At 44.8% G+C, this 21,172-nt stretch overlaps 1 long non-coding RNA gene across 1 annotated transcript in view; it reads left to right on the top strand.

Moving 5' to 3' along the window:
• The first annotated feature begins 3,673 nt into the window (after nt 1-3,673).
• Nucleotides 3,674-21,172, top strand: part of LOC111552120 — a 132,307-nt gene continuing 114,808 nt past the window's right edge. The window contains exons 1-2 of the long non-coding RNA XR_002734551.1: nt 3,674-3,809; nt 15,977-16,100. This is a non-coding gene — a long non-coding RNA (uncharacterized LOC111552120). The remainder of the gene's footprint in view (nt 3,810-15,976; nt 16,101-21,172) is intronic.

Below are 21,172 nucleotides of genomic sequence, written 5' to 3'. Positions count from 1 at the left end.
GTTTAAGTTTCAACATATGAATTTTGGAGGACACATACATTCAAATCAATGTATTTGTACATTGATTGTATTAAATCAATATGTTTAAGTTTCAACATCCGAATTTTGGAGGACACATACATTCAAATCAATGTATTTGTACATTGATTGTATTAAATCAATATGTTTAAGTTTCAATATATGAATTTTGGAGTACACATACGTTCAAATCAATGTATTTGTACATTGATTGTATTAAATCAATATGTTTAAGTTTCAACATATGAATTTTAGAGGACACATACATTCAAATGGCACCAGGTCACTAAAAATCACCAGGAAGTAGAATGGAAGTACTTCACAGTTTGCTTTCAGATAAATGTCAGAAAATTGGCTTTACTACAATAAAATAATATGCAGTAAAAAGAATTAACAGTGCATAGATATGCAAAACGTTTATCAATAACTACTAAACCCCAAATGCTATGTTTTAAGAAGATGGGGACTTGGAGAAATATAGTAGAATCCAGGATATTCATTAAACAAAATATGTTTAGTTTGGATTACTGGTTCACACTTGGAAATTACTATCATTGCTTTCTGTCTATTTGTTTTTTGCCTGTTCTCTGTGAACCTAAAAATTGCTGTGATTTTGTCAGGTTCCTTTGAAAGATTATGTGCTCTGAAATGATACAGACCTGGTTCTGGTCTCAGCTGTAAGGTGGAGACCTTTAACTTCCCTGCAGTTCTTTCCTTATCTGCATTTAGAGCTTATTATCAGGACTAACTGTGATTCTGTATTTAAAACTTCTGCACTAACTTTATCAGCGAAATACATATGAAAACCACAATGAGAGATCACCTCATGCCTGTTGGAATGCTGTTATCAAAAATATGAAAGATAACAAATGCTAGCAAGGTTGTGGAGAACAGGGAAGCCTTGTGCACTGGTGGGAATGTCAATTAACACAGCCATTGCGGAAAACAGTATGGAGGTTCCTCAAAACATTAAAAATAGTACTACCATATGATCTAGCAATCCCACTCCTGGGTATATATATCCAAAGGAAATAAAATTGGTATGTTGAAGAGCTATCTGTACCGCCATGTTCATTGCAGCACTATTCACAATAGCCAAGATTTGAAACCAGCTAAGTGTTCATCAACGGATGGATGAATAAAGAAAATGGGGTTGGATAAAGAAAATACACCATGGAATACTATTCAGTCTTTTAAAATGGAGGACATCCTGTTGCTTGTGACCCAGATGAACCCAAAGGACATTATGCTAAGTGAAAGGCACAGAAAGACAAATACTGCATGATCTCACTTACATGTGGAATCTTAAAAAGTTGAACTCATAGATGTAGAGAGTAGAATAGGGGTTACCAAGGCTTTCAGGCTTGTTGAGGGGCAGTTGGGGCGATGGTCAAAGAACATAAACTTTCAGTTAGACAAGAGGAATACATGTTCAAGAGATCTATTGTACAACATTGCAACTATAGTTAATAACATGTATTTTTGAAAATCGCTGAGAGATTTTAAGTCACCCCCAAAACGATAACTTTGTGAGCACGTGTATATGTAATTAGCTTTATTTAACCATTCCACAATGTATACATATTCCAAAACACGTTGTCCATGACAAATATACATAATAAAATAAAAAATCCTGACACGGAGCTGGCATTTCTGAAATGTTAATTCCTGGTAATGCCATTTCTCAAATCAAGACTCTGCCTGCATGTACATACCACAGTCTTCCATCTTTACTGTTTTAGTTCATGAGAGCTAGAGCTACCTTCAAGATTTTCTAGTTTGTTGGTTTCCAAACTGGGATTCCCCAGCTCTCAGGTCCTAGGAAAGTTGTAACTAGGGTCTGTGGGTTAGTTTCAACATGCTGAAATCCTAACCAAAGTCATTCATGGGTGGGAGACCAGGTTAAGAGAGGATCAAGTATGTTCGCCTTTCTCTGTGATGTGGACTCACTGTGGTAACTCTGGTTGCATCATGATCATCAGAAGGCCTGCCTGACATTTATACGTCTGATTCCTCAAGACAGAAAGCTTATTAAGCTCCTATTTTAGAGTTGCATTTTGGTGGGCAACATCTTTCAAAAACATGGAATTTTTATGGGAAAAAGTAAAAAATTTTTTTATGGGAAAAAGTAGAAAGAAATTAACGAATCTAGGGCGTTGGGATCCACAAAGTTTAGGTAACTTCCCAAGGTCCCACAGCAGTTTGGTAGCAGTGCCAGGACCAGAACTGGTTTCTCCTGATGCCTCATAGCCTGCGTGTTCCACTGCTTGCCGTGCCATCCAGACCAACTTCTTTTCCACCCGGGTCCTTCATGTCTATCAAATATCACCTTGGAAACAGGCTTTTAGTCAGGATGTTGTAGTGTCAAGGGCAACTGAAGTCTCCTCTACACTAGGACCCCAGGAATCTTGGTAAAGGAGAAGGTATTTCCGACCATTTACTATGATTTGTAAGTTCAGCCAGAAATTTTTCTTCTACTTCCTTTCTCAATTAGGGAAATGTGTGCTTTAGAAGATTTTAAATGCTTGGTTACTTAAGAGAGAAAGAAAACTCTGTTGCTTGTTCATATTATTTGTGTTTTTTTTCCATGCAAAGACAGGAGGTTTTCAGCCAAGGCAAATCAGAATGGCTGACATTCCCACGGGAAAGTGAGCCGGGCATGAGAACAGGATGTGTACCTGTCTGGAAGCCGGAGCCTTTGATGTACATCCACAAGAGCCCCGGAAGGAAGCTGTTTTGATAAGCTGTGGCCACCAGGTGGCGATACACACACGCTGTCAAGCCCAACAGTTTTTCAGACCTGCTGGATTTTTCCAGATTACTGAAGCAGGAAAAAAACAAGAAAAACAAAACGGGTCCAGTACTTCAGATCAGAATAGTTGAGCTGAAAAGAGGTGGAAAACCCCCCAGACAGTTTGCTCTCTTCAGTCGTGTGGCAGAGAATCCACTTGGTGCTCTTCGGATTCTTTGAGTAAGTGTGGAGCTGGCTGGCTCCTCAAGGGAGTGTGGAATCAAGACGTGGCCGGTTCCGGCTGCAACAAAGTCCTGGTTATTCTGCGAGGGCAACAGAGCTCCAGCGTTAGGGCTTCAGCAGAGGCGGTCGCTAGGGCGCACCAGCCCTTTATTTCGGGCCAGTCTGACCTTAAGGGGAACGGCAATTTCCCTTTCTATATGGGGAACTCATTTCCTTTGTTGCTTTCCTTATTTTCCTCCCAGGGTCCTTTAATTCCAGCCTGGTTGGGGCCTGGGAGAGGGGGATGGATGAGATGTGAACCAGCAGTGCCCTTTCTTCCTTATCGCTCCGCCCCCAGGCAACACCCTCCAGCACCCAAGCCTACCCCCTTCCTCCAACGGAAAAGTGCACATGGCATATCCGTGTCTGTCCACATGCTGGATTTCCCGGCCAGTTCTGATGTGAGATATCTTGAAAGTTTGCTTTCAAGGGGCCACTTTGTATTAAAAGAGGATTAAAAAATAAACAAAATCCCATACCTCCAATCTGAAAGTCTTCTCTTGGTACCATAAAAAACTGAGCTATCAGCCCTCTGGTACCTTCTATTCCAGGCCAAAGGCCACTGCCTGGTGGTGACCACCAACGTGGAGGCCCCCAAACCAGCTCCCACGGCATTTCTTCTGACAATCAGTGACTCTAGCAGATTCTAGTAGCACCTGCACAGCCAGAGCCACACCCAGGCACTTGCTTTGCTGCAGTTTGGGAGGGATCCGTGTTCCAGAGCAGCGGCTCCACCAACCTTAGCATGCCTCAGTTGCTGGGCTCCCAGAGTTTTTGGGTGAGTGGGTCCAGGGTGCGGCTGGGAAATTTGCATTTTTAACAACTTCCCCGTGAGGCTGATGCTACAGTCTGGGGACCACACTTTGAGAACCACCATTTCAGAGCAAAATGCTGGTGTGGGGAAAGGAGCAGCAGGAAACAGCCGATGGCTGTGGTGTGGCCGGTCTTTCTCCCAGGCGGCGGGGTGGGGGGTGGTGTGTGCCAGGATTGCAGGGTCACCAGGTGGGCCGGCCCTCTGGAGCTGCTGGAAATCCTTATCCCTCCTTTCTAGACTAGTGGTTCTGAGACTTGGCAGCACATTGGAATCACTTTGGGAGCTTAAAAAAAAAAATACTGATGACTGGCTCCTAGCCCCAGACATTCTGATTTAATTGGTTCGGAATGTGGTTTGGGCCCTGGAAGTTTTAAAAGCTCCCTAGGTGTTTCTGATGTGTAGCCCAGGTCGAAAAATCACAGTGCTAGGTCCACTGCATTCTTATATCTACTCCCCAGCGAGTGTAAGTTCTCACCATGCATTCTCAAACCCTTCCAGCTGTCTCTCATACCTCCCTGCCTCAGGCTGAAAAACACTGGCACCTGTCTCTGAGTGCTGACTTCCTATTTATCCTTCAAGACCCAGGCCAAATATTTTTTCCATGGTGGAGACTTTTCTGGCTTTCCCTAACAGTTCATCCCCTAAAGCACTCTGGATTCACTAGAACTATAATCTTTATCTTTCACTTCACTGCAATTACATTCACGTGCTGAATAAGGATGTTTCAGTCAAAAACCGACTGTATGTATGAAGGTGGTCCCGTAAGATTCTAATGGGGCTGAAAAATTCCTTTCACCTAGTGACACTGTAGCCATTGTCATGTTATAGCTCAGTTACTTTATTTTAAAAATAAACTTAGTGTAGCCTAAGTGTACTGTGTTTATAAAGGCTACAGTAGTGGACAATAATATCCTAATCCCTCACATTCACTCACCACTCACTCACTGACTCACCGAGAATAACTTCAAGTTCTGAAACAGCCATTTTGGTAAGTGCCCTATACGGGTGTATCATTTTTAATCTTTTATACTGTATTTATACTGTACCTTTTTCATGTTTAGATTTGTTTAGATACACAAATACTCACCATCGTGTTACAAGTGGCTATGATATTCAGTACAGTTACTTGCTGTACAGGTTTGTAGCCTAGGTGCAATGGGCTGTACACTGTAGCCTATTTGTGTTGTAGGCTGTAGGCTGTACCATCCAGGCTTCCGTGAGTGCACTCTGTGATGTTCACACCACAAAATTGCCTAAGGGTGCATTTCCCAGCTGTCTCCCTGTCATAAAGCCCTGACTGTATTTGTGTTCATATCTTCCCTCCCTACTTGGTGGTTAATAAAACTTTGTAATTGAATGAATCCCATAGTTGGAGATAATGTTAAAAATGCACAGGTTCTGCTTCTTGTGTTGTTGTTTTGGAGACAGGGTCTCACTCTGTTGCCCAGGCTGGAGTGCAATGGTGCAATCATGGCTCACTGCAGCCTTGACCTCCTAGACTCGAGATCCTCCCACCTCAGCCTCCTTAGTAGCTGGGACCACAGGCGTGCACCACCATGCCTGGCTAATTTTTGTAGTTTTGTGGAGATGGGCCTTCACCATGTTGCCCAGGCTGGTCTAGAACTCCTGGGCTTAAGCAATCTGCCTGCCTTGGCCTCCCAAAGTATTGCAATTACAGGCATAAGCCACTATGCTCGGCTATTGCACAAGTTCTGGATAAGGAAGTTTATTAATATCCGTTCTGTACGATGAACCTAGTGCCTCCAGTGGGGTCAGACCTGGGTGGGTGCTTGAGAAGCAAAGTTGAGTGGGCAGTGCACACTGCCCCTGAGGAATGAATTCCTCTGGAGGCTGAGCTCTCTGAGGCTCCCTGTGCTTTCATCATGAAATTTAGCTTGGGAACTGCTTTCAGAGATACTGACCTGGAGCACAGAGGGACCTGGGTCTCCTTTCTGTCATGCTCTTCTGTGGCTCTCACCACCCACAGGATTAAGTGGGTTTCTTTGCATGTCTTTCATGAACTTGCCCTTGTCTGCCTCTCCCAGATATTCAATTCCTTGACCCTGTTTAATGCTTGGATCCTAGTTCCCTGCACACACCATGCTATTGCCAACTTACACCTTTCTGTTCTCCTAAGATGACCTTCTCACCTGTTAGGCCAGGTAACTGCCAAGGCTTGTGGGCCTTCCTGACCCCCAGGCTGAGTGCCTTCTCCTGTGTTATATTCTCTTAGCATTTTATACATACCTCTATCATTATGTGGAAATAATCCAAATTAGTTTTTTATGAGCCTGGCACACAGTAGGTGCTTTATAAGTGTTGAACTGAGATGAATGCTTACAGAGTGATTCTCAAACTTTATTCCACCTATGCACCATTCACATGCAAAACACACCCCCACACTTTATATTATGCATGGGACATAGTGTTTCTTTGTCCAGGGTAATGGGTTTAGAAGAGGTAGGCACGTCCTTCTGGGGGAATCAGGATATGAGTGGGAGGTAGGCTGGGACTAGTTAGAAATACCCTCCTCTTGCCACCTAGATTCTAATGTGTGTCTTGTTCTCAAGTTGAGAGCTGCTGAATTACTATAGGCCAGGTGGTGAGCTAGGCACTTTTAACATTATTTCTAGAATGTTCACAACAGTCTTGCTAGGTGGTTATTATTATCCTCATTTTATGTATGATGAAACTGAGGTTAAAGGATTTGTGTAAGCCACATATCTGGTGTGCTAGACCGTTCTTGCACTCCTGAGACTGAGTAATTTGTAAGAAAAGAGGTATTATTGGCTCACAGTTCTGCAGGCTATACAGGAAGCAGAGTGACATCTGCTTCTGGGGAGGCCTAAGGATGCTTCCAATCATCATTGTCACTTTCCTCCCCTTCATCCAGAGATGCGCAGCCAGAGCCTCACATGTGTGATGAGGGCAGCTGGACCAGAACTCCATTGCCATGGTTTTGTTTCATTCACCGTAGCACTGAGTTAGGTCAGGTCTAGTTCCACCATCTTGCTATTTGTTCTAGATTTTCCCATCTATTCTTTGTTCCTTCCTGCCGACTCTCCTGTCTCTTTTTGGATTAATGAAGTGCGTGTGAGTATTCTATTTCCTCTATTGACTTCTAACCTACAACTCTGTTTTATTTCAGTTCCTTAGCTGAGCACAGTCTGACTTGAATTAGTAAGACTCTATTTTTGCTTTAAGCGGACAATGTAGTTGAAAGAAATTAAAAAATAAAGTGTTCTATAGTGACCACATAGATTTACCATTTCTGGCACTTTCCTTTGCATATTATAGATCTGTTTCTGTCTGGTATCTTTTTCCTTTGGCTTGAGGAACTTTCTTTAATATTTTTCATTGTGCAAGTGATAAGTTATCTCAGATTTTATTTATTCATTTTGTCTTCATTTTTGAAGGATATTTCCACTGGATGTAGAATTCTAAGTTCGCAGTTTTTTCTCTTTTAGAACTGCAAAGATGTCATTCTGTTAACTTCAGGATTGCAACGTTTCTGATGAGATGTCAGTGATAATTCTCATTATTGCACCACTGGAGTCAGGGGGGATTTTTTTTTTCGTTCCCTGAATTCTTTTAAGATATTTTCTTCATCATTGTTTTACAGCAGTTTGGTTATGATGTGCTTAAATGTGGTTTCTTTGTGTTTATCTTGATTAAGATACATTGAGATTCTTGGATCAGTGGATTGGTACTTTTTTTGTCACATTAGGAGGTCATTATTTTTTGAAATATTTCTTCTGCCCCAATTCCTCTTTGCTTTCCTACTGAGACTACAGTTATGTATCTGTTAGACTGGTTAATGATGTCCCATAGGTAACTCAAGCTCTATTCTTTTATTCTAGTCCTTTTTCACTCTATGTGCATCAATTTGAATAATTTCTATTATTCTGTCTTCAAGTCTACTAATCTTTTCTTTTGCAGTGTTTAATCTTCTGTTAAGCCCATCTTGTTACTTATTTCAGTTATTTTAGACACACATATATACATATTTTTTAGGCAGAATCTTGCTCTGCTGCCCAGGCTGGAGTGCAGTGGTGCCATCTTGGCTCATTGCAACCTCTATCTCCTGGGTTCAAATGATTCTCCTGCCTCAGCCTCCCCAGTAGCTGGGATTACAGGCTTCCACCACCATGCTCAGTTCTTTTTTTTTTTTTTTTACATTTTTTATTTTTAGTAGAGACAGAGTTTCACCATGTTGGCCAGGCTGGTCTTGAACTCCTGGCCTCAATGATCTTCCTGGCTGGGCCTCCCACAGTGTTGGGATTACAGGTGTGAGCCACTGTGCCCAGCCAGTTAGTGTAGATTTTTGAGTCCCATGATTTTCATCTTGTTTCTTTTCATAATGTCTATTTTCCAGTGAGTAACTGTTTTTCATTCCTTATGTCCATTTTTTTCCTTTAAATTCTTGAATATATTTAGTCATGTTAAAGTTTTTGTTTGCTAATTCCATCTGTATCACCTCTGGGATTCTTTCTATTGGCTACTTTCTATTCTGTTTGTTTCCTCCTTGTTCCACATTGAGTAATTTTTTATTACAGGTCAAACACTATGGTTTTATTATCTTCCTTTAAGGATCATTGCATTTGTTTTGGCAGGTGGTTAATTTATTGGTGGATTTGCTTGGATCCATTATTGAGTGTTGGAATTTTGTTTTGTTTTGGTGGGTCCAGTGCGGCCCCTCTCTAGTGCTGGGGTGGCCCAGCTCCACAGGTGTGGCCTTTCCCAGGCCTCTGTTGAAAGCCCAGGCTGTTCATCAAGCTCTTTCCACCATGGACACTGAGAACACTGTGTCTCTTCCCACCGTGTGACCTCTGGAATCTCTGTTCAGTGCACAGCTCCTACTACCTATTGTTTCTCTCTCTCGCTCTCTCTCTCTCTCTTTTTTTTTTTTTTTTTAAAGAAACAGGGTCTCACTCTGTCACCCAGGCTGGAGTGCAGCAGCACAATCTTAGCCCACTGCAGCCTGAAGCTCCTGGGCTCAAGGGATCCTCCTGCCACAGCCTCCCAAGTAGCTGGAACTATAGGTGCATGCCACCACACCTAGCTCATTTTTAACATTTTTTGTAGAGATGAGGTCTTGCTATATTGCCCAGGCTGGTCTTGAACTCCTGGGCTCAAGCAATCCTCCTGCCTCAGCCTCTCCCAAGGTGCTGGGACTATAGGCGTGAGCTACTGTGCCTTGCCCCTGCTACCTATTCTCTATGAGACTTTGTGAAAACGTTACCCTGTATGTGTGCAGTTTTGTTTTCAACTAGATTCAGGTAATCTCCTCTGCAGATTTTTGGATTTCTGCTCTGTGCAGCTCCTGCCTCTCTCGTACCTTGTCCCACACACTCCATCCCTGCAGCAGCCCTAACCTTCCGTCTCTTGCCTCCATCCTCAGTTTGGGCTCCACTTCCGCGTGCTGTGGTTGGAAAGTCCCAGGCAGGAGGCCAGAGTAAATGTGGGTTTCACCTTTTGTGTTTCTTCTCTCAAGGGTCACATCCCTGCACCATCTGTAGCATTGCACCTGAAAACAGTTCCATATAATTTGTCCAGTTTTATTGTTGTTTATGGAAGGAGGGCACAACCAATATCCCTTACTCTGTCGTGGTGACAACCACAAGTTAGACATCATTGGTTTATTTTATAGTTGAGGGAACCAAGGCTAGCAGCACAGAAACACTTTGCTCAAGATCACCTTGGAACCAGCTGAGTAAGGACTGGGACTCAGGTTACAGCCCATTAGAGCCCCAGTAGAGGCTCTTGACGTTACCTCCGCTTTTTGTTTCCCAGTTTCCTTTCCTATCTTGTTCCCCTTCGAGGAGAATATATGGTCATCTTGTGTCCACCTTGGTATCTCCAATTCTATCATATTTCACATTGACTCTCATTTTCATGGCTTTGAACTTGGCTCTGTCTTATCTGGAAAATTCTACATTGTAGACCTCCTCCCCTTTTTGTTTCCATTTTTGTCAGAATATCTATGTTGCTTATTAATTCTTGTATTTTCTCAGTATCAAGCACTGTGCTTGGCACATAGACATCTCTTGATAAATGTTTGTCGATGGGACCAAGGAAGACATAAGTATCATTTTATCCTTTTTTTTTTTTTGAGACCGAGTCTCACTTCTGTCACCCAGGCTGGAGTGCCATGGTGTGATCTCAGTCACTGCAACCTCTGCCTCCCAGGTTCAAGTGATTTTCGTGCCTCAGCCTCAGTAGCTGGGATTATACAGGTGTGCACCATACCTGACTAATTTTGTGTATCTTTAGCAGAGATGCGGTTTTGCTGTTTTAGCCAGGCTGGTCTCAAACTTCTGGCCACAAGTGATTCACTCGCCTTGGCCTCCCAAAGTGTTGGAATTATAGGCGTGAGCCACTGCTCCTGGCCTTACTCATCTTTTGACCCTGTTCCCCATGTGTCGCTGAAAACAGGTGCGCTTCGAGGCCCAGATGAGGAGCAAAAGTCTGCAGGCGTTGGCAGGGAGAGCCCCAGGCGTGGCGTGCCCTTCACACACAGCCAGAACATGCTTGTCTCTTGATACGGGCTGTTGGCTGAGAATCCATGCATTTCTTTATCATTCTTGTCATACTGGAATTAACCTACAGTCTTTTTTTTCACTTTCTATATCTTTCCTTCTCCTGGCAACAGTTTCATAAAGATCCCCTTCATTATCCATTTCAATCATGCCACTAAAATCTATCCACTTCTTTCTTTTAATTTTACCATCACTCTTCCCCCCTGCATTTCTAGCACACACTAGAATCTTGTATGCAATTTATTTCTGCTGTATCTTTCTCTTTTCCCCATTTCCATCTCTGGACACTATTCTAGAAACCTCTCTGTGGTATTTTACAATTCATCATTTTGATTCCAATGTATTCATCCTGGTTTCTCTGTTTATTGCTTTGCTTAAGGGACTCTGCTTATCTCTTTAAAGCCTTTGATTTCAGGGCCACTTTCCTTGAGCATCTGCTCACACCATTTTCTTACTTGCCCACCACTGCCAGCCTGGGAAGATCAGAGGCCTGCCCTCCCCCTGATCTCTCCTCTTTTGTTTTTAATCCCTTCTTGTTCCATCAGGAATTTCCTCCCTTCTTTATACCACTGCCAAACTTAGGTTTTCAGAGGTGAATTTTGGCTGTTACCTTCATAAAATAAAAATGGAAACATCATTCCTGTTACATGTCACAACCTCTGTTCTTTCTTGTACAGAGAAACTGGCCCACCCTCCTGGCTCAGTTTCCATTTGGTAGCCCTGTGGCAGCAGCTGGCATGTGTGTTTAAATAAACCCCGTTCAGTTCTGTGCTCTTGAAACCTGCATTATTTGGCTTGTTGGGAACTCTTCTTAGATTTCCCATTTCATTTTTTTCTTAAGAATCCGTGGAAATCTTCCTCTACTCCCTCCACCTGTACCTTTCTTGTGGCATTTAGGAAGCAGTTCATATGTTTGTACATGGCTTTGCTCTTGAAAATTTCTTTAAGGGGCTATAAGGATTTCTTTTGGGGAATATGCATTTCCATGAAGTGAATCGTTTTGCTGCTTTAGGTCATAAGCATTGTTATGTATCATCAGATCCAGATCCTATACATCTTTGGAAGTTCCCTATAATACACTGTAAGCAAACATTTCACTTTGAAAATTATCTGGTAAGGAAATCCACAGAGCCAATTCCTTTCCTAGTTCCTGGTGAATAAACTGCTTCAATCAGGTAATACCTAGATTTCTTACACAAACGTATGGCCAGTTTTTCTTTCCCTAGGGTCCTTCAGGTGGTACCTCTTACCTTCTTTTTAGTGTTTCTTTTTTCACATTGCTTCTCTGAATTACTCTTTATCCTCTTTATATGAATTTAATTAGGCTTTGAAGGCTTCTTTTAACATTTCTTTTTCTTTGCTTTCTTTTTTCTGCCCATTCCTCCAGGGCTTGGGATCCGTCCATTCACAATGAGAATTTCTTTTTTTTTTTTTGAGACGGAGTCTGGCTCTGTCGCCTAGGCTGGAGTGCAGTGGCCGGATCTCAGCTCACTGCAAGCTCCGCCTCCCCAGTTAACACCATTCTCCTGCCTCAGCCTTCCCAGTAGCTGGGACTACAGGCGCCCGCCACCTCGCCCGGCTAGTTTTTTGTAATTTTTTTTTTTTTTTTAGTAGAGATAGGGTTTCACCGTGTTAGCCAGGATGGTCTCGATCTCCTGACCTCATGAGCCGCCCGTCTCGGCCTCCCAAAGTGCTGGGATTACAGGCTTGAGCCACTGCGCCCGGCCCACAATGAGAATTTCAACAGCGATTCCTCCCCTACTTCCTCTTTCATGGACCTCACAGAACTTTCCTCCTGGAGCCAGGCTTGCTGGCCGTGGTTCCTCTTCTCATTAGAAGCGATCTCTGCTAGAGTCCTTCTTGCAGCACTGACCACCACAACGTGGCTTCTGTTTTCCCTTTTCTTTTATTTCTACCACCTGGTGAAATCAGACTTCTCCTCTGCATTTCCCTGAAGCTCTACTAATTCCCTTTTCCTTCCCTCCCCATCTCAGGTGGCTTCCTTGAGTTCACCGGAGCAGCTGTCCTCAGCTTCCCTTTGCCATTTCTCCTCTCACTCTGCACCCTTGAACCCTTGAGTCCAGCCCCACTGGTTCAGGTCATGGTATTAAGGCCTGCTCTTGGGCAGTGTGCCTAGCCTTTCTCCAGCAAAGGCCACACACTAGGTAATTATGGTTGTATTTTATTATTATTAATTTTATTTTATTAGTATTATTTTTCGGTCTCTCACTCTGTCGCCCAGGCTGGAGTGTAGTGGTGTAATCTTGACTCACTGCAACATCCACCTCCCAGGTTCAAGCGATTCTCCTGCCTCAGCCTCCCAAATAGCTGGGATTACAGGTGCCTGCCACCACGCCCAGCTAATTTTTGTATTTTTAGTAGAGACAGGGTTTCACCATGTTGCCCAGGATGGTCTCAAACTCCTGACCTCAGGTGATCTGCCTGCCTTGGCCTCCCAAAGTGCTAGGATTAAAGACGTGAGCCACCTCACCCAGCAGATAATTATGTTTGTATTCTCAACACCTGCATGTTTCACTGCCTGATATGCTCAGATGATTTATGGAACCTCATCTTTTTCCATTTCCCTTAACTTTACTGGAGTATAATTGACAAATATAAATTATGTATAGTTAAGGTGTACAACTGATGTTTTGATATATGTATACATGATTAAATGATCACACAGTCAAGCTATTAACATCTCTATCACCTCACACAGTAGCCATTTTCTCTTATTTTGTGATGGGAGTATTTAAGATCTTACCTCTTAGCAAGTTTCAAGTATACAATACAGTGTTATTAACTATAGTTACCGTGCTGTACAATAGACCTCCAGAAATTATTCATCTTGCATAACTAAAACTTTTTACCTTTTGACCAATATCTTCCCATTTTCCCTGCCTATTATCCCCTGGCAACCATTGGTCTACTCTCTGCTTCTGTGAGTTAGACTATTTTAGATTTTTCCCATAAGTCAGATCATGCAGTAGTTGTCTTTCTGAATCAGGTTTATTTCACTTAGCATAATGTCCTCCAGGTTCATCCGTGTTGTAAATGACAGGATCCCGCCCTCGGCCCTTTAAGGCTGAGTAATATTCCATTGTATATATATGCTACATTTTCTTTATCCATTCATCCATTGATGGACATTTAGGTTGTCTCCATATCTTTGGAGCCTCATCTTTTGCAGGCTTTCATCTTGTACAAAAAGTGTAAGAAAGTATCTCAAACTTTTCTGATAACAGTTCAGTTTTCTGTTTCCCAGTCTAAACTCCATGGTAGCCAACCATTATTGGTCTACCAAGATGGTTAATACCTCGCCAAATCTCATTAACAGAATCATAACGTCGTTATGAACAAAGCTCTCAGATTTCACCAGACAGCTATTCTAGTGTTCTGATCCCTTTTTACTGCTAAAGTCTCTGAAATACATCAGATTTCTGAATATTCTGATGGTCTGAACTTACTACTCATTTCTAGGAAGGTCTGCAAGTCTGTACTTTGGGTTCATGCATAATAAATGAAAACCAGGGTCTCCACCACAGGTCTCAGATGGCAAGGGATGTTAGAAGGTGCTGCCTGGTTGCTATTTCCATGGACTGGGCAATAATGGAGAAATCTTGCTACGTACAGTTTCCTATAGCATCTGGGGCAAAGCCAGAACTTTGACATGTTCTCTTCCAGAACTTCTCTAAGTTTGGGGACCTCATGATTTTTAGTGTCCAGACCCATGGGATCAGGACTTCTTTGTTTACATTTATGGTTGGTGTTATGGTCGGTAGAACTGATGACTATTTAATTGGTGCAGAAAGAGGCCACCCTGCTTCAAACCCACTGGGTCCGTACGATTGCATCAGCAGGTATTCGGTATGACCCCTGAGAGCTCTGTTTCCTGCTTTGTGAGACCCTGGCTTCAAGACACTCCTGTTAAAAGGCAAATATCCTGGCCGGGCGTGGTGGCTCACGCCTGTAATCCCAGCCCTTTGGCAGGCCAAGGCAGGCAGATCACGAGGTCAGGAGATAGAGACCATCCTGGCTAACACGGGGAAACCCCGTCTCTACTAAAAATACAAAAAATTAGCCGGGCGTGGTGGCAGGCGCCTATAGTCCCAGCTACTCGGGAGGCTGAGGCAGGAGAATGGCGTGAGCCAGGGAGGCGGAGCTTGCAGTTAGCCGAGATTGCACCACTGCACTCTGGCCTGGGCAACGGAGCAAGACTCAGTCTCAAAAAAAAAAAAAAAAGGTAAATACCCTCGAAGAGTCCTGTTAGATAATTTCCTAGGGAGGGGGCCTGGCCATTCCATTGCCTTTGGAGTCAGATGAACATGGATTTCCATTCTGGCTCTTCTACTTACTAGGTGAATGATCTATAAAGTCTTTGAGCCTCCGTGTCCTTATCCATAAAAACAGGCATAACAAAACCTACTTCATTGGATTGTTCTCACCGTTCAGTGAGGGCTTTTGAAGGGTATTGTTATGACAAAGTGCTATGTAAAGGGCAGTAAATTGTCCCTGTTTTTGTTTCGTCCTCTTGCCTTAACCTTCTTGAGTGTGTGTGTAGAGGAGGGTCTCGCTGGCATCCACGACATATGATAAATAAAGAGTCGGGATGGTTATAAGAATACAGCACTTGGGGCAGATGGAAAAATTCGGCCCCAAGGTAGAGAGGGCAGCATAGGGCTAAGGGCAAGAACTACGTGAAATAGGCCAGGTGCGGTGACTCATGCCTATAATCCCAGAGCTTTGGAAGGCCGAGACGGGTGGATTGCTTGAACCCAGGAGTTTGAGATCAGCCTGAGCAACATAGTGAGACCGCATCTCTATAAAAAAAAAAAAAAAAATTAGTTGTTGTTGTTGTTTTGGAGGGACTAGAACAGTATTAAGACAAGAAAGCTGCCAGATGCAGTGGCTCATGCCTGTAGTCCTCAACTTGGGAGGCTGAGGCAAGAGGATCGCTTGAGTCCAAGAGTTTGAGGCTGCAGTAAGCCATGATTGTGCCACTGCATTCCAGCCTTGGTGACACAGCAAGAGACCCTGCCTCTAAAAAAAAAAAAGACAAGGAAGAATGTTAGATTCCAAAGGCAAAGGTATAGGGCATAGAATTGTGCACAGAAGGTCGGGGGCTCAGGGAATGTAAACGGCGCTCATTCACCAACTTTGCTCGGGACAGACCCTCGTTTTCTCCTTGATGTTGAGCATATTCACGTTAGTCTCTCAGCCTAGAATGAATGGAATTTATTGTGTTAAACTGGTGAATCAAAGGGACATGAATGCGAAGTGAGGAACAGCTGTGAGACGCTGCTGCGGGATCCCAGGTGTAGCAACTTGCTCAGGTGTCTGCGTGCAGTGTTGGTTGTCAGAGGAATGAGATCGAGTCTGGGAGGGCTGCCTGTTATCCAGGTAATCTTGGATGTGTTTCCCAGCCTTTCTGAGCCTCAGTTCCTAATATTATCTAATATTACTGCTTATATCACATACTCTTTATAATGATTAAGTGAAAATACTTGATCACTTTAAAGTTCCAAACAAATCTTATTTTTCTATAAAACTTGTATGGAATATTATTAAAGTCCAACCATTTGTGTGTTCCAGATAAGGAAACCGTAGTCCGAAGAGATTAAATGAGTGTTCGAGGCCATTAGCATCAGGAATGGAAGGGAATCCAGGGCTCCGGAGAAGGGAGTGGAGGCAGGACACGGTGAGCCTCTCGGGCCAGGTAAGTAGGTTCTGACCAGCCAGGGCCACTAAACTGGCAGCGAGGGGGGTCCGTGTATGTCAGCTGTTGGGTGAGGAGAGCAGGCACAGAATGAAGCCTTTCATAAGTGAGTTACCGCTTGGCTGTCTTCCCAGAGTGCCTGCTGAGCCGAAACTGCCCAAGGGAAGGGTTGCCTGTGTTGATCCAAGAATCCTTACTCTTGTGAATTTGGATGGACTGTAGGGCCATCAGAGGAGTTGGAGGAGGTGCGATTTTCCTCCTTTAGCCAAGCAGGAGTGTGTTAGATGGGACTGAGTAGGGAGGGGACCAGGGAGCAAGGTGAGGGGGACATCATCCCAGGTGCTGCCTGGGCCTGGCCGGCAGAGCAGTCCTATGTGTGTAGGGGACAGACTCCTCCATGTCAGCCACCACCTTGTCTTTAGTATGTTGCAGAGGCAGGGCACCTCTTCTCAGGGCTATGGGACGGACAGCTGCTTCCTAACGTCCTTAGGAAGATTTTCCCTGGAAAATGATGGACTGAGACAGGAACACACTCAGGAAATAAGAAGGAAAGGTGGTTAAATACCTCACAGTTGTTGTTTTGTTTGTGGACCACACAGGTGTGAATGCCTGAGTTCCTAGCATTTTTCCCCCACTCCCTTTTTCTCTCTTACCTGCATTCTCTGGGGGCTTTTTAGGGTTTCTAATTAGCCTTCTCCTGCCCCCACCAGGGTCCCTCCACTGTGAGGTGCTGCAGACTCATAAAGCTTGTGACTTCACCTGGAGCTTGTGATTCATTCTGGCACCCGAAAAGCCTGGGACCAAATGATTCCTGATTTCTGAGTTCCCCTTGGGTTCCAGAGGGCTCAGGGCTGTGGTATAGGACAGCGGCTCTGAGAAAACTCAATGTTAATTTTCAGGATTTTTGTGATCTGGTTAATATCACACTGGCCCCTTGAAGCTGGCCAAGGTAGGAGAGTGTTTACACCACGGGAGTTAGCAAATGCTACGAATCAGGACCTTTTTCCCCCAGATCCTTGGTTGTTAACCTTTTACCAGCATACTGCTTGCTAAGGGAGGGGTGCAGGATTCTGAGAAGTTTTTGGAGCAGCTTTTATTCAAGTTCCCAGAGACCCCTTAGAGCTCCCCAAGAAGATTCAGTGGCCTAATACCCTAATTCCAGGCACCAGTCTGTTTGGGTGTTGGATACCCTGGGAGAGACTGGCAGGGGAGCCAACACTGAGCGATACTCTGGGCTGGACAGTGACCAGGCTCCTTCTGTCCCATGCTCCTGGCTCCCATCACCTGGTGTGACTAGGGAACCACTCCAGGGCAGAGCGGCCACATTCTTTAATGTGATGGCAAGGCAGGCCCGGGGCTCTGAGCCTCCTTGGAACTCCATGCCAGGACCCTCCTCTTTCCCTTCCTTATCTTTGGATGGCAATCACACAAGACCCAGATGTCAAACTGTCTCTAATTTCCTAACCAAGGCATGTGGTGTTTGGCAGGCCCCCAGGCATCTGACTATGACTTTGAACCACCTTGACCTTGTTTGTGTGATCGGCACCGCAGGCATTGTCCATGGGCTCTGCCTCCTCCTACCTCTCCAAAACTTTCTCTCCCAACCCGCCATCTCCAACTGCTCACGGACACAAATCACAACACAACAAAACAAAAATTTGTAAGTCAACAAAGCAACAACAAAAACAAATGTAACTCCCCTCTAAACGGGAAAACCACAAACAACATCCTCTCCCACCACCTCGGGGGGGCGGGGGGAACTAACTTGCTGCCTTCCAGAAATGATAGAAACATGCTATTGAAAAAGTACTCAACACATGAATCACGCGTCCTCCCACGACTTCATCTGCATGAAAACAGACAACTCATTTGCTTCCATCCCTAGTTTTTCTGCCCAGAAGTTACTATCCTTTGGTGGCCTCAGAACTGGTTGCTCCAAGAGATGGCTGCTGGAGAAGATGCCAGGGGCCTGCTGGTACTGAAATGTCCCAGGAGAGGGGAAGGTGGGACAATGACTGAAAGACCCAGTCTTGGAGATGACCGGGGTGGTTCCCATGTCTGCAGTTTCTGATGGGATCAGGAGAGGGTGATGGAGCTGCCCAAGGTCATCCTGGGAGTGACTGCAGAAATGGGACAGACAGAGCTGGTCAAGTCCTAAAGTTCCATTCCAGATGTTACAGTTGGCAGGGCTTAGACCTGGCTGTTGCCCTCACAGTGCAGGCACATCATACCCAGGGGAAATGAGGGCAGCTGAAATATCACTTTGCATGGGCAAGAGCCCAGCACAAGAATCGAATACTGTGTGTGGATGGGAATCCTACACTGAACCACCAGTTGCTGCCTTTCCTGGGACTCAGATTTCTCCTCTGCCTCGAGAAGGGCTTGGACTAGATCAGGAATTGACAAACTATGGCCCACACGCGAAATCGAGCCCGCTGCCTGTTTTCGTCTGGCCGCTGGACTGAGAATGCCTTTTCCCTTTTTAAATGATTGAGAAGGAGAGTAACGTTTTCATAATGTATGAAAATTATATGAAATTCACATTTTGATAACCATAAATCAAATTTGATGAGAACACAGCCATGGCCATTGTATTATGCATTGTCTATGGCTGCTTTTGTTGAGTGGTTGTGACAGAGACCGCATGTGGCCTAAAGTTGAATACATTTACGGTCAGACTAGATGACTCTGCCAGGCCCTTGCGGCTCTCGCATCCTGGACAGGGCACTTTTAGGGGTCTTTCCGTGGGCCCTGTCAACCTCGAGTACGCTTGTGCATTCTCCAGTGGTTTCTCAGTGCTGCTTCGGACCCCTTGTCCCTGTTGGTTTCTCGGCAGGGGGCACAGAAAAATGGGAAGAAGGTGATTCTGGACAGGGAAGAGAGAACTATCATGATTCTATTTTGATCAACCAAGAGCGAGATGGCTGCTGACGTGTATTCTAGTTTCCCCAGTGTCTCTAAAAGCTCACACTCGTGGCAGAATTTCTAGTGGGCTTGAGACAAGGACCAGCCTCTGGGAAGGGTCTTTATCAGAGCAGACTCTCAGGAGGGAAAAGACCATTTTTTTTTTTTCTGAGTTTCCTGTTCCACTCTCTGCTTTTGTGCGTTACAACAGATGAGGAGACACGAATCTGGACAGTTACGCAGCCAGGGAAGGGCCTTGGAGGAAGCGCTGCCCTGCGGGGAGCGGGGTCCTGTGGTCAGCTCCTCCCAGCCCTGGTGCGTCCTGGACCCGGGCCATGCTCTTTGACTCCCATGTCCTGTGCCCACTTGCCGTGTTCTGTGGCTGGGGCCTGTTTACTCCACTCTACCCGCAGCTGTTTCTTTAACCATAGAGACCAAGCCATTCTGAAAATTCTTCCAGCTACAACTTGCGGGCAGTTATTATGACGCCGCCACCGCCGCTGCTTTGCCCCTCTTGTCACAGGAAAATAAACAAGCAGATAGCTCGGGAGAGCCCGTGGCACAGAAGATGTGGTGACAGAGGATGGTGTGGGTGTGTGGTGGGCACAGGGAATTGTCTCCATCTACAAATGCACAGCAAGGCCAAAACACAGCCCAGAGTTTCTTGGGCCACTTTTCTACCCATCTGGGAATCTCCTCTAAACTTCACCTGACAAGTGGCCTTGAGTCTCAGCACTTTCCCTCATCAAAGAGTGCTCTTCTTTCTTCCGCGACTGCTGTCGTGGTCTCCTCACTCCCCACCCAGCATGTCATGTCTGTCTGATTCTCTCCAGGCTGAACATCTCATTTGTCATGATTTCTTTCTCTCTCTCTTTTCTTTTTTCTTTTGAGACATGATCTTGCGCTGTCACCCAGGCTAGAGTACAGTGGCATGATCATGGCTCACTGCAGCCTCCAACTCTTGAGCTCAAGCAATCCTCCCACCTCAGCCTCCCGAATAGCTGGAACAACAGGCACGTGCCACCACACCCGATAATTAAAATTTTTTTTTGCAGAGACAGAGTCTTCCTATGTTGCTTAGGCTGGTCTCAAACTCCTGAGCTCAAGGGGATCCTCCCACCTTGGCCTCCCAGAGTGCTGGGATTACAGGCGTGAGCCATCATATCTGGCCTCATTGGTCATGATTTCTAGAGCCTCCATACTCTTCTTGCCCTTTTGGGGGTGCCTCCAAGGGACACCTAGGTGTGGTGGACAGAACACAAGCTTTTCTAGGGGTTTGAATACTAGGCCTTTAGCTGTGTGCCTTTGGAGAAATTATTGAAACGTGCTGAGCCTCTGTTTCCCCAGATTTAAAAGGAGGATAATAATTACTTTATAGCATAATTGTCATGACTAGATGAGCTGAATGTACAGTATGTCTGGCACAAAGTAATCCCTCAATAATAATATTTATACGCCACTTCTGCCACATTTGTTTCCTTTAATGTAGCTGCTAGAATCTAACACACTATTCCAGACAAGGCTTGAGCCACAGTGAGTGCGGTGGGCCCATTTGATCTCCTAATGCAGCCTAATGTGATCTTGGCTTTGGTTGTTGTTGGGGACAGTCACACTACTGGGAGGGCAAGTTGGGTTGGTGTCAAGACACTCGGGTTCCTTTCCAGTTCATTCATTCCTTTCCCATTAAATCTTCCTCCCACTGTGTTCCGTGCGGCAGGGAAGCACTGTTGGAAAAAAGACAGCAATACTGCAGTGAGACAGCCAGGCAGTGTACACAGAGTGAAGTGCAGCATACAGTGCCATGGAGGGCCAAAAACTATAAAGAAAAATAAAATGCAACACAAAGTAAAGCCGGCTGAGGAACTGGAGGGTTCGGAGGAATTCTGACAGTCACCAGCTGGGCAGCTGTGCAGAGCAAGGGGATTGACTCAGGTCTGTGTTTTCAAACAGTGTTCACTCAGAAGAGCCCCAGGAGTTTGGGAGGGTGCCTCAGGGGTCTTCATAAGATAGCAGGGAGGGGCGAATTGGTTGGGGACTGACTTGTTACACCCCTTTCCCTTACTCCTAAGCAGAGCAGCACCTTTAAAAAATTTCTTTTACCGCAATAAACATATGTGTGCATGTGTCTTTGTAGTAGAATAATTTATAATGCTTTGGGTATATACCCA

Source organism: Piliocolobus tephrosceles, chromosome 10 (genome assembly GCF_002776525.5).
Source record: "Piliocolobus tephrosceles isolate RC106 chromosome 10, ASM277652v3, whole genome shotgun sequence".
NCBI lineage: Eukaryota > Metazoa > Chordata > Mammalia > Primates > Cercopithecidae > Piliocolobus > Piliocolobus tephrosceles.
Note: the sequence above shows the minus strand (reverse complement) of the source record. Positions and strands in the feature narration are given on the sequence as shown.